The sequence below is a fragment of the Carcharhinus amblyrhynchos genome, unplaced genomic scaffold (genome assembly GCF_965287045.1).
Source record: "Carcharhinus amblyrhynchos unplaced genomic scaffold, sCarAmb.v2.hapA scaffold_75, whole genome shotgun sequence".
NCBI lineage: Eukaryota > Metazoa > Chordata > Chondrichthyes > Carcharhiniformes > Carcharhinidae > Carcharhinus > Carcharhinus amblyrhynchos.
The window spans coordinates 627,338-640,845 of record NW_027649815.1 but is presented as its reverse complement, the minus strand read 5'-3'; positions in this window follow the sequence as shown (position 1 = coordinate 640,845).

The window sequence follows — 13,508 nt, the reverse complement described above, 5'->3', positions numbered from 1 at the left end:
AAGGGAGGGGGTGGGGGGGGGCGGTGGGGGTGGGGGTTGATGCTCCCAAAAAAAGTTCCAAGTGTTTAATTTGCAGAAAAACTGGTGTAAATCAGGATTGATTTTTCCGGGGGAGTTCAGACTCGAATCTCCCACACTCTGTGCAATGTAGATGTCACAATCGTGAATAGCATTAAAAGCTCGGGGGGGAGCAGGGCCTATTCATGCCAGTCTGACATTTCCGCAACTCTGCACATGTGCAGTGGCCCCGAACTGTCAGCCTCCTGATTGCTGGCCATCTCTATCACTAGCCAACCCGGGATCCTCGCAGTGCTGCCTCCCCCAAACCCCCTATGGGCCAATCACAGCTTCCCACGACCGTTCCCAGGCCAAGCTCCAACCCCATCCGTTCAGGAGCACCACTCTCCCACGCAGTGACGATCCATCCCACACCCCAACCCCAGCAGACCCACCTCCCCCTCACTGGGGGCAGACGCCCCCAGTAGAGCACATCCCTCCCCCTCCCCCAGCCTGCCCTGATCCTGTCTGCAGAGTGGGAACAGGACAACCCACTCCCACCGATCGCCTCCTAGGGCTTGGCCCTAGGTCCTACCCCCTAGGCCCTGTTGCCTTGGCACTGCCTGATGCCAGGTGGGCAGTGCCAAGGTGCCCCCTGGGCATGGGTACTTTGCCCTTGGGTGGTGCTGGGGGCACAGTCTGGCTCTGCAAGGTGTCCATGCCTAGGGGCACCATCCCTGCCCTCAACTCCCTGGGGGGCCCCAGTAGCCCCCTCTTTCACTCCAACAAGGTCTCCTACTAGTTCCCCGAACATGGGGAGCTACTCTAAACCCTGCTGAAATGTATTTGTACTGGCTGCGTGGTGGATACTATCAGATCCGGAGACTTCAGTCCCAAGCCCAATAAATCACATTTAAGTCACACTAACAATCAATTAAGGTGACTTATCTGGTGTTGCCACTGGTTTTTTGCATGGTCCCGACCATGCCGGAGATCCAGCGGTGGGAGATGTGCGTGCATTGGGAACTCATGCGCAAATCCCGTGAATCTTCTCCCAGCCCGACCCACCAGAAACTTAGCGGTCCGAACTGGGACACTCCTTCCTGTGGTCTTCAATAGATCAGTGGGGTTAGTGTCCCTACATCTGAGCCAGAAGTTCTGGGTTTGATCCCGCGAAGTGATGGCTGAGGAAGCTACGTTCATAACACGGTCAAACAGGTTGAGTGTCAACCTTTTTTAATTCATTCTTGGGACATGGACATCGCTGGCTGGGCCAGTATTTATTGCCCATCCCTAGTCACCCTTGGAGAGCAGTTGAGAGTCAACCGCATTGCTCTGGCTCTGGAGTCACATGTAGGCCACACTTGGTAAGGACGGCTGACTTCCTTCCCAAAAGAACATTCGTGAACCATATAGGGTTTTCCGAAAATGGTTTCACGGTCATCAGTATATTCTTAATTCCATTTACTTTTCTTGAAATCAAATTCCACCATCTGCCATGGCGGGATTCGAACTTGGGTCCCCAGAACATTAGCTGAGTTTCTGGATTAATAGTCCAGCCGACTGGCCATCATTTATTGCCCATCCCTAGCTGCCCTTAGAGGGCAGTTAAGAGTCAACCACACTGCTGTGGCTCTAGAGTCACATGTAGGCCAGACCAGGTAAGCACGGCAGATTTCCTTCCCTAAAAGACACTAGTGAACCAGATGGGCTTTTTTGACAATGGTTTCACGGTCATCAGTAGATTCTTAACTCCAGATATTTTTTCTAGAATTCAAATTCCACCACATGCAAATCCTTCAAAATACGCCAATGGCCGGCAACAAGAACGGGAGAGGCTCCTGGTCAGCCATGTTTCATGTGGAGTGATGTCCCTCAAGGTATAAGCCCCCTGGTGACAGGCTAACGAGCTGTTCCGGGAATTACTAGCAGCACAAAAACAAACGTCTGTCTTAGTGCACCACAAGATGTAGGAAGAAGAACAAATATTAGCCGAACCAGTGATACTCTCGTCCCATGAATGAAGTGCCAATAAAAGAGTGAGGAAGCTTGAAATAAAATGACAGACAGTGTATCATATTCCAGAATTATCCCAGTATCGCCTCGCAGGATCTGCGACATCTACCTGAGTCCCTCTGGCAGCGTAGCACTCCCTCAGTTTGTTCTCGGGCGCTAGAATGGGATTTGAACCCAGTAACTGTCTGACCCAAAGACAAGAGTGCTGCCCAATGAATGCCACGCAGATGGGAGTGTCATGAAGCTGATGATGAAAGTGACCCATATACAGAGCTCATGTTAATAGGTGTGTAGGTTAGGGGGATTGGTCATGCTAAATTGCCCCATAGTGTTCAAAGATGTGCAGGTTAGCTAAATTCTTCCTTAGTATCCAAAGGTGTGCAAGTGACATGTGACTGAGTCAAGATCGATTGCAACAGTATTAGAAGAACAGAAAGTACTGGAAAATCTCAGCATATCTGGCAGGGTCGTTCTGTATTTATTTCAGATCACCAGCATCTGTAGTATTTTGCTTTTGTATCATAAAGGGAACTTCCAAAATGATTCAGCCGCCATTCTCTTGAAGGATTTTGTTTCAATAACTGTTCATTAGTGATAGTGTCATGGTGGCACAGTGGTTAGCATTGCTACCTCACAGCGCTAGGGACCCTAGTGGCCAAAGATGTGCAGGTTAGGTGGATTGGCCATGCTAAATTGGCCCTTAGTGTCCAAAGATGTGTAGGTTAGGTGGATTGGCCACGCTAAATTGTCCCTTAGTATCCAAAGATGTGTAGGTTAGGTGGATTAGCCATGCTAATTTGCCTCTTGGTGTTCAAAGATGTGCAGGTTAGGTGGATTGGCCATGCTAAATTGTCCCTTAGTGTCCAAAGATGCACAGGTTAAGTGGATTGGCCATGCTAAATTACCCCTTAACGTCCGCACACACACACACACACACACATAGCGACCCAAGTCAGGGAACAAACCCGGATCCCTGGCACTTTGTGTGCAGGTCAGGTGGATTTGCCATGCTAAATTAACCAATAGTCTTAGGGAGATTAGGACCTAGATGGGATTATTCTCGGTGCAAGCTCAATGGGCTGAATGGCTTCCTTCTGCACTGCAGGAATTCTGTGACCCAATACCTGGGAGAATAAACTCCTTGACTAGCAAACATAAACTTTTATTTGTTTTCAAAGTAGCGGCCATTATCACTTGACAAAGCCTGCTTCTTTTGATATGTCAAATTGAGCTCCTAAAAATGGAATGTTGACATTTATTGCAGTGGAATAGAGTATAAAAGTTGAGTTTTAATGCAGATGTACAGAGCCTTGTTAAGAATCACATCTGGAGTGCACTGTACAGATTTGGTCTCTTTTTTGAAAAAAAAATATAAATACTTCAGAAGCAGAAGGTTCTCATTCCTGAATGAAGGACCTATCCTAAGAAGAAAGGCTTATTTTGTTTATTCATGGGTGTCACTGGCTGGCCAGCATTTATTGCTTCTCAATAGTTGCCTTTGGACAGCAGTTGAGAGTCAATCACATTGCTAAGGCTCTCGAGTCATGTGTAGGCCAGACCAGGTAAGGATGGCAGATTTCCTTCCCTAAAGGACATTAGTGAACCAGATGGAGTTTTTTTTTGATGAGGCCCACATCTGAAGCACTGTGTGCAGTTTTGGTCTCCTAATTTGAAAAAAATGTATAAATTGATTTGGAAGCAGTTCAGAGAAAACTGCTACTCGTTCCTGGGAAGAGGGGATTATCTTATTACGGAAGATGGGTCTATACCCCACTGGAGGTTAAAGGAATGAGAGATGGTCTTTTTGAAAAATTTAAGATCTTGTGATGCTTTGGTAGGGTGGATACTGGAGGATGTTTCTTCTTGTGCGAGGGAGACTAGGAGCAGAATTATCCTGCTTGCCCCAAGGCCAGAAAATCCAGTCCAAGGTCAGCAGACCACTATGACTCCCAGAAAATTTGACCATAAAACCCAGAGGTGCAGTTTCAAAATAAGAAGTTTTTACTGTTTAAATGTATGTTGTGTAGTTAGTGTTGTTGCATCATTAGCCTCTTGGCCAGTTTGTTAATGTCGATGAGAATTGATTTTCATTTGACCTACCTGCCTAATAAAGGGTAAATAACATTAATTAATTAACTGTGCAAATTTGTTGACAGAAGCTTTTTTTTTTGAAGTCATTTATAGGATGTAGACATCACTGGCTAGGCCAGCACTTATTGCCCATCCTTTGTTGCACTTGAGAAGGTGGTGATGAGAGGCCTTCTTGAAATGCTACAGTCCATGTGAAGTAGGTACATCCATAGTGCTGGTAGGGAGGGAATGTCAGGATTTTGACCCAGTGACAGTGAAGGAGCGGCTGATATGTTTCCAAATCAGGATGGTGAGTGACTTGAAGGGGAACTTGCAGGTGGTGGTGCTCCCGTGTGTCTGCTGCCCCTTTTCTTTCTAGATGGTAATGGTTGTGGGCTTGGAAGGTGCTGCCTAAGGAACCTTTGCCAGTTCCTGCAGTGCATCTTTTGAAGGTATACAGGGCTGCCACTAATTGTCGGTAGTGGAGGGAATGAACGTTTGTGGAAGGGGTGCCAATCAAGCCAGCTGCTTTGTGCCAAGCATGCACACAACCTGATTTGGTTGACCATGGAAGAATTTGCAAACAAGGGGTGAAAAAGTAAAAATTGAAGCGTTGTGAACAGGAACCATTCTAGGCCAGAAAATGAATGGGACTTGGTAGGAATGAGAAACAAATTATTGATCTGGGAGGATTTGATGCTAGCACTGAACGATAGGTCTAGGCAATAGGACATCAGACATTGAAATTGTGCCATTGTGGCTGGGCCATGCTTGATATCACTGCACATGTTACCAGCATTATTCCCAAATGAAAATCAGTGAACTCACTCCAGCAGGAGGTTAGTTGTGAAATGAAGCTCACATTTGCTTAAACCTCATGTGACTTTTTTTAAGTCATTCATGGGACATGGGCATCACTGACTGGACCAACATTTATTGCCCATCCTGAGATGCCCCAGGGGCAGTTGAGAGCCAACCACATTGTTGTGGTTCTTGAGTCACATATAGGCCAGACCGGGTAAGGATGGCAGATTTCTTTTCCGAAAGGGCAAGGTGGCACAGTGGTCGGATGGCACGGTAGTTAGCACTATTGCCTCACAGCACCAAGGACCCGGGTTCGATTCCCGGCTTGGGTCACTGTGTGGAGTCTGCACGTTCTCCCCGTGTTTGTGTGGGTTTCCTCTGGGTGCTCTGGTTTTCTCCCAAAATCTGAAAGACGTTCTGGTTAGGGTGCATTGGTCATGCTAAATTCTCCCTCAGTGTACCTGAACAGGCGCTGGAGTGTGGTGACTTGGGGATTTTCACAGTAACTTCATTGCAGTGTTAATGTAAACCTACTTGTGACATTAATAAATAAACTTTAGTGAACCAGATGAGGTTTTCTGACAATCAGTAATGCTCATCAGTAGATTCTTAATTCCAGATTACTTTTTATTGAATTCAAATGCCACGATCTTTTGTTTTATTCGTGGGACGTGGGCATCACTGGCTGGGCCAGTATGTATTGCTCATCCCTAGCTGCCCTTGGAGGGCAGCTGAGAGTCAACCATATTGCTGTGGCTCTGGAGTTACACGTAGGCCAGACTGAGTAAGGACGGCAGACTTCCTTCCCTAAAGGAACGTTAGTGAACCAGATGGGTTTTTCTAACAATCGGCAATGGTTTCATGGTCATCAGTAGATTCGTAATTCCAGATTTTTTTAAAACTGAATTCAAATTTCTCTAAAGAGTAAAGAGTGCTTTTGGAACATTGGCCTTTATAAATCAAAGTACTGAGTATAAGAGTTGGAATGTTATGGTGAGGTTGTATAAGACATTGGTGAGGCCGAATTTAGAGTATTGTGTACAGTTTTGGTCACCTAATTACAGGAAGGATATTAATAAGGTTGAAAGAGTGCAGAGAAGGAGTACAAGGACGTTGCCACAACTTGAGAAACTGAGTTACAGAGAAAGGTTGAATAGGTTAGGACTTTATTCCCTGGAGCGTAGAAGAATGAGGGGAGATTTGATAGAGGTGTATACAATTATGATGGGTATAGATAGAGTGAATGCAAGCAGGCTTTTCCCACTGAGGCTAGGGGAGAAAACAACTAGAGGACATGGGTTAAGGGTGAAGGGGGAAAAGTTTAAAGGAAATATTTTGGGGGGTTTCTTCACACAGAGAGTGGTGGGAGTGTGCAATGAGCTGCCAGATGTAGTGGTAAATGTGGGTTCACTTTTAACATTTAAGAAAAGCTTGATCAGGTACATGGATGAGAGGGGTGTGGAGAGATATGGTCCAGGTACAGGCCAGTGGGACTAGGCAGAAAAATGGTTCGGCGCAGCCAAGAAGGGCCAAAAGGCTGTGCTGTAACATTCTATGGTTCTATCTGCTGTCGTGCAATTTGAGCCAGGGTCTCCAGAACATTAGCTGAGTTTCTGGATTAATAGTCTAACGATAATACCACTAGGCCATCACCTTCCTTGGCAACACATCAGAGTAAGGGCACCTTCACAGGGATTCAGGTAAACAATTCAAAAATAGAACTGTTTCTGAAATGTGGAAGAAATTTGTTCCAGAAATTCAAGGAAAGGATCCACATTTAAAGCTACTTAAATTTGGATCTTTGTAAATCAGACCATGATTTATTTACTTTACAGAACTTCTCAAGCCCGGGACTTTGAAGCGTGTTTGTTTCTTGAGCTAGGAATGTAAATTCCTGACATTAGCACTACCAGATGTCTGCGTTTGGAACTTAAGAGCGAGCATTTCAAAATGTCAAACTTCAACATGAAGCCACATCCGTCATGAGACTTCCTGACCCTGCTGTGAGCATCCATAGACTGAGCTGCCCTGTCATTGCCCATGGTCACTCTCAGGTCAACTTCACTCAATAGTACCAAACAACACCAATCGAGGCAGCAGTCAACATTTAGCAAGGGGACAATGGGCCTAGGGTGATGCACTTTGAGGTTATAAACACTTGGGCAGTAAGTGAGACGTGTTACAGGTCACAGTTACTGGGCATGTGGGATGTCTCAACAAACATCGTTGCTCACTACAACTTGCTGAGGATTTCCAAAACAGCTTTTAGCTTGATGGGAGGGAGCTGAATAGGTAAGACAAATGCAAGATCACATAGGTGCCAAGGTGGCTCAGTGGGTAGCACTGCTGTCTCACAGCACCAGGGACCCAGGTTCAATTCTCAGCCTGATTCACTATCTCTGCGGAGTCTGCATGTTCTCCCCATGTCTGTGAGAGTTCCCGCCAGATGCTCCGGATTCCTCCCACATGCAGGTTAGGTGGATTGGCCATGCTAAATAGCCGCTTAGTGTCCAAAGATGTGAAGGTTAGGTGGATTGGCCATGCTAAATTGCCCCTTAGTCTCCAAAGATGTGCAGGTTAGGTGGATTGACCATGCTAAATTGTCCTTTAATGTCCAAAGGTGTGTAGGTTAGGTGGATTGGCCATGCTAAATTACCCCTTAGTGTCCAAAGATGTGCAGGTTAGGTGGATTGGCCATACTAAATTGCCCTTTGCTCTGCAAAGATGTGTAGGTTAGGTGGATTGGCCGTGCTAAATTGTCCTTTAATGTCCAAAGATGTGTAGGTTTGGTGGATTGGCCATACTAAATTGCCCTTTAGTCTCCAAAGATGTGTAGGTTCGGTGGATTGGCCATGCTAAATTGCCCCTTAGTGTCTGCATGGGAGACCATGCAGACGCGATGACAACAGATGAATGAACACTGCTCAACAATCTCCAAGCAAGAATGTTCTCTTCCTGTTGGGGAACACTTCAGCGGTCATGGGCATTCGGCCTCTGATCTTTGGGTAAGCATTCTCCAAGGCAGCCTTTATGACACATGAAGCGCAGAGTCGCTGAGCAGAAATTGATAGCCAAGTTCCGCACACATGAGGATGGCCTGAACCAGGATGTTGTGTTCATGTCACACTATCTGTAACCCCCATAACTTGCCTGGGCTTGCAAAATCTCACTAACTATCCTGGCTGGAGACAATACACATCTCTTTAACTTGTGCTTAACCCTCTCTCCACTCATGTTGCCTGTACCTTTAAGACTTGATTACCTGTAAAGACTCACATTCCAACCATTATTTTGTAAATTGAATTTGTGCCTTTTTATGCCCTGTTTGTGAACAGAACTCCCACTTACCAGATGAAGGAGCAGCACTCCAAAAGCTAGTGGCTTTTGCTACAAAATAAACCTAATGGACTTTAGCCTGGTGTTGTGAGACTTCTTACATTGCAACAGGCCAAGGACAAACATGTCCTTTGCTGAGCACCTCCAGTCTGTGTGCAGTTAGGAACCTGACCTTCCGGTTGCTTGCAATTTTAACACATAATCCTGCTCCCATGTCCACGTGTCTGTCTGTCCTTGGTTTGTCCTCAACTCATTTATAATTTTTGAAGCAATAGACCAATTGGGTTTTTTTTAACTTCTGATACGTATCTGACTTCAGTCCCCAGCAAACCCGCACCCCCCCCCCCCCCCGCCCCCCTGCCATCCCCCCCACTTCCCCCACCCAGCTATGATTCCCATGACAGGCAGGATGGGAAAAATTGCCACAGAGTGTCCTAAATTCAATTCTCTTTCAGCACCTAGCGGGTTACTAGGGCAGACTTTTGTCTTTTTGCATAGCTACTAATTCCAGAAGCAGTTCACTAGTCTGTTGCCAGGGGGCTTATAGCTTGAGGGACATTACTCCACATCAAGTGCGGTTGACCAGGAGTCTTTCCCGCTCTTACCACCAGCCATTGGCATGCTTGGAAGGATTTGCAGGTTGAACGCACCTTTCTTGGCCGCCAAGTCCTGGGGTGGGATTCGGACGCGGAGCTTCTGGCTCAGAGGCAGGGACACTAACTGCACTGCACAACGAGACAAGATAGAGTACGGTTAATTGTACTAATGCGCTTTGATTTTTGTGAATTAAGTTTTTTTTATTTTAAATTGTGAACTTTGTAACTTCTGTAACTTTAGTAAATATCTGGGTTTCTAGATTTGTAAATAAAACATTACTGGTGTCTACCGAGATTGTAACAATTCTAATTATTCTCCAAGTGTTTTGATCGGAAGTGTAGAAGGGATTATAGAGGTGATGCGGGCATTAGTGAGGCTGTGACATTGATGGAATAGGCTTTGTTTTTAATGACGTTTTCCTCCCTTGGTTAAACCTCAGTGCTGCATTCACTTGATTTTCCTTTCTGACCTTACAGGCACTATCTTTAGACTGTGACAGGGGTGTCTAATTTCATTGCATAGGTCTACTTGCGAAACTAATATGATGGCATAGTGGTATAGTGGTTAGCACTGCTGCCTCACAGTGCCAGGGGCCTAGATTTGGGTTTGTTCACTGTCTGTGTGGAGTTTGCACATTCTCCCTGTGTCTTTGTGGGTTTCTCTAGGTGCTCTGGTTTCCTCTCACAGTCCGAAAGATGAGCTGGTTAGGGGCATTGGCCATGCTAAATTCTCCGTCAGTGTACCTGAACAGGTGCCGGAGCGTGGCAACTAGGGGATTTTCACAGTAACTTCATTGCAGTGTTAATGTAAGCCTACTTGTGACACTAACAAATAAACTTTAAACTTTAAAACTTTAAATAAGTTTTGTTTCATTCTGTAGGGCAATGGCTCTAAGCCATCACATTTGTTTGGAGCGCTGGCGCAGACTCGATGGGCCAAATGGCCTCCTTCTGCGCTGTAACAATTCTGATCCTGTGAAATCCATGTCAGCATTGCCAGGTAATATGTAGTGGAAGGGCTGCTGCCTGTCCTTGCTTGCTGGAGGTTCCAGGGACTCCTGTTCTAAATTAATGTTTGGAATAAAAAATGTACGGTGACAAGGGGATGAATGTGTTTGAGCAGCGTGTGTTCATGTTCAGGACTATGTTTCCCTGACACCATCAGCAGAGAACCGTGTAGGATGGACAAACTATGTAGCACTATCTCTGACAAAAACTCTGCATGGTTAGGAATCTGTCCTATCGCAGCAAATGCCACACAGACAGTAACCCAAGACCTGAATCGAATCTGAGTCCCTGGCACTACGAGGTAGCAGCGCCAACCATTGTGCTACTGAGCGGCCCATTTTTGAGTCCTCATCTGGAAACTTGAGCAGAAAATGTAGATTGACCCCCTCCCTGTGTGCGGAGGGACTGTGTTGCACTGATAGAGGTGATGGACGGAATTCTCCAAAAAAAAACTATCTGTCCACAGGTGGGAAAGCAGGAGATTTACACTTCTGTTTTTAGGCGTACTTAGTGGAATGAATCTCCAACACTCTGTGCATCACCGAGTGCCTCAGAGAGAGATTCACACCAGTAAGTGGTGGCAGGGCCACATCCTGCTTTAGAAGTCGGCATTAGCTGGCTGAGTGGGCCACTTCGCATCCGCCAATCTGTCAGTGGAAAGATCAGCACATTGGCCCCTGCATCACTGGCGATCACTGACCTCCTGATCGCTGACCTCCCGATCGCTGACCTCCCGATTGTTTGCCTCAGCCCCATGGCCAGCGCTGACGCCCTCCCTCCCATGGCCAGCCCCAATCACAACGTCCCTCTTTTTCCCACCAATCCCATTGCAGAGTGCACAGCGGGTCCCCCCAATCCCCCACCCCACCAGCCTCACAACCCCACCAATTGGTACTGCCCAGTGTCTGGTGCCTAGTGGGCAGTGCCAAGTTGCCCAGTGGGCAGTGCCCAGGTGCCAAGTGGGCAGTGCCAGGGTGTCAGGCTGGCAGCGCCAGGCTGGCACTGCCCAAGGGGCACCCCCATGCCCCCAACCTTCAGGGAGGGCCTCAATACCTCTGCCCCCAGTGGCAGGTTGAGCACGCCTGGTCCCCTCTGGCAGGGAGCAGTTGGAAACCCTTCCGGTGTGAACTTCTCCTGGCGGGGGGTGGTTGGGGAAACATTAGTGTAGAAGGAGAAACAACGACTTTAGCAATAAGTTAACAACAATAATGGCAATAGTGGCTTTCAGCCTGGAGACTCCTCTCTCAGGCTTGCTAATCAAATGGAAATTTCGATTTCAATATGGGAATCTGCCTCGCGCTGATCTCCGCTGCGGGGCTGATTATGTGGAATAACATAGCCTGGGAGACTCGTGATCAGCTGGTCACGGGTCCCGCTACAGGCTCCGCCACTAGAGTGTCCTAGCCTGCTGCTCTCCTGAAGTAGAGTGACAGGTTGGGAGAATCTCAGCTGACATCTTTCAAAGGCACCATGAGACCAAGTCCTGTCATGTGGATGTAAAAGATTCCTGTTCTGAAAAACAGCAGGCTGTTCTTCCAGAAGACATGGTCAATATTTTTCGGAACAGGCTGTCCCTTCGTCAGGTGGGTGGCATTTGCTACAAATAAACCTGTTGGACTTTAAGCTGGTGTTGTGAGACTTCTTTCCGTCTTTACCCCAGTCCAACACCGGCATCTCCACATCAATATTTTTCACAAAGGCAACACCATTTAAAACAGATTGTCTGGCCATTGTTACATTGCTGTTTGGAACTTGTTCTGCATAAATTAATACTTCCAAGCATCTTTTCACTCTTGCTCTGGTATAGCACCCATACTTTTTCAATCAAATTAATTGCCTTACTTTTTATCTCAGCTTTTCCATTACGCATGTGGGTCACCACAAGCCTGCTTCAAAACTCTTCTCCCTCTTCTCCTGTCAGTTGTCCATTCCATTTCCAATCCCACTATGTTTAAGTCTCTGGCCATTCATCTTTCCATTGACTCTTCCATTAGGAGGGTGGCACAGTGGCACAGTGATTTTCACTGCTGTCTCACAAGCACCAAGGCCCTGGGTTCGATTACTATATTGGGTCACTGTCTGGGCAGAGAATGCATGCTTCCTACATGGGTTTCTTCCAGGTTCTCCGGTTTCCTCCCACAGTCCAAAAGATGTGCTGGTTAGATGCATTGGCCATGCTAAATTCTCCCTCCGTGTACCCAAACAGGCACCGGAGTGTGGCAACTAGGGGATTTTCACAGTCACTTCATTAATGTAAGCCTATTTGTGACAATAATAAATAAACTCTTAGACTTTTTCATAGGAATTAGGAGCAGAAGTAGGTAAATTCAGCCCTTCGAGCCTGCGCCACCATTCAATCAGATCATGGCTGATCTCTCATCTCAATTTCACCTCCCCACATGTTCCCATATCCCTTCTCCTTCTCCACTGATGTCCCATCTCCATCACTCTTCTCCCTACACTTCCGCTCTCTCTGCAACAGATGACTGGACCATTTCAATCCCTTCTCGTCTAATTCCCTTGATGCTCCCAGGATCTTCACTGGTCCTGATGTGCGGGTTCCTGCTTTTGGCCTTTCTTGTGCATCTCAATATCAGTTGCTGATCCTTTCTGTTCAATGGTGCCCAGGTTTTTGCGCTACGTAACAAGGCCGATCCCACAACTTGGACGGCACGGTGGCACAGTGGTTAGCACTGCTGCCTCACAGCACCAGTGACTCAGGCTCAATTCCAGCCTCAGTTGACTGTCTGTGCAGAGACAGTCTGCGCATTCATCCCGTGTCTGAGTGGGTGTCCGGTTTCCTCCCACAGTCCAAATATGAGCAGGTTAAGTGGATTGGTCATGCTAAATTGCCTCTTATTGTCAGGGGACTGGCAGGTTAAATAGGTTGGGTTATGGGAATGGGGCCTGCGTGTGATTGTTATTGGTGCAGGCTAGATGGGCAGAATGACCTTCTTCAAAGGGAATGGACTATAAAAAAAGGGAAGTCATGATAAAACTACAAGGCACTAGTTACGGATGCAGTTTTGGTCCGCTTATCTAAGGAAAGATACACTGGCATAATAGGCAGTCCAGATGCTGAGATTGTTTCCCCTTGTGGAAGAGTCTGGGAGCAAAGGACATCATCTCAGAGTGAGGGGGTCACCAACTGAAGGCAGAGGTGAGGAGGAATTTTTTCTCTCCGAGGGGAGTGAATCTGTGGCATTCTTTACTATGTAGAGGCTGGGGTGGTAAATATGTTTAAGGCTGAGATTTTTAATCAGTCAGGGAATCGAGGATGATGGGGACAAGGCGGAAAAGTGGAGCTGAGGATTATCAAATCAGTCATGATCTCATTGAATGGCGGAACAGACTCGATGGGCCGAATGGCCTACTTCTGCTCCTATGTTTTATGGTGTTATAGGATGAATTTGAAGGAAATGTAAAGTTTTACTGTTGGAAAAGTAGACTAAGAAGAATGATGTCACCCAGAAGTGGATCCTATTATGGAAGGTCCAAAATTCATAAAGGGAAATTGAACTCTTTGCCATTCAGTTTACAAACTACAGAAGCTTAGCTATTTTGGAAAATATCGTAAGCCACAGATTTAAACTGTGTGAGTTCAGGAAGGTGTGGGATAACAGTCATGGGGGGGCGCGGGTGCATCATGTCTGAAGTGCAACAAAAAAAAAGAAAGTTATA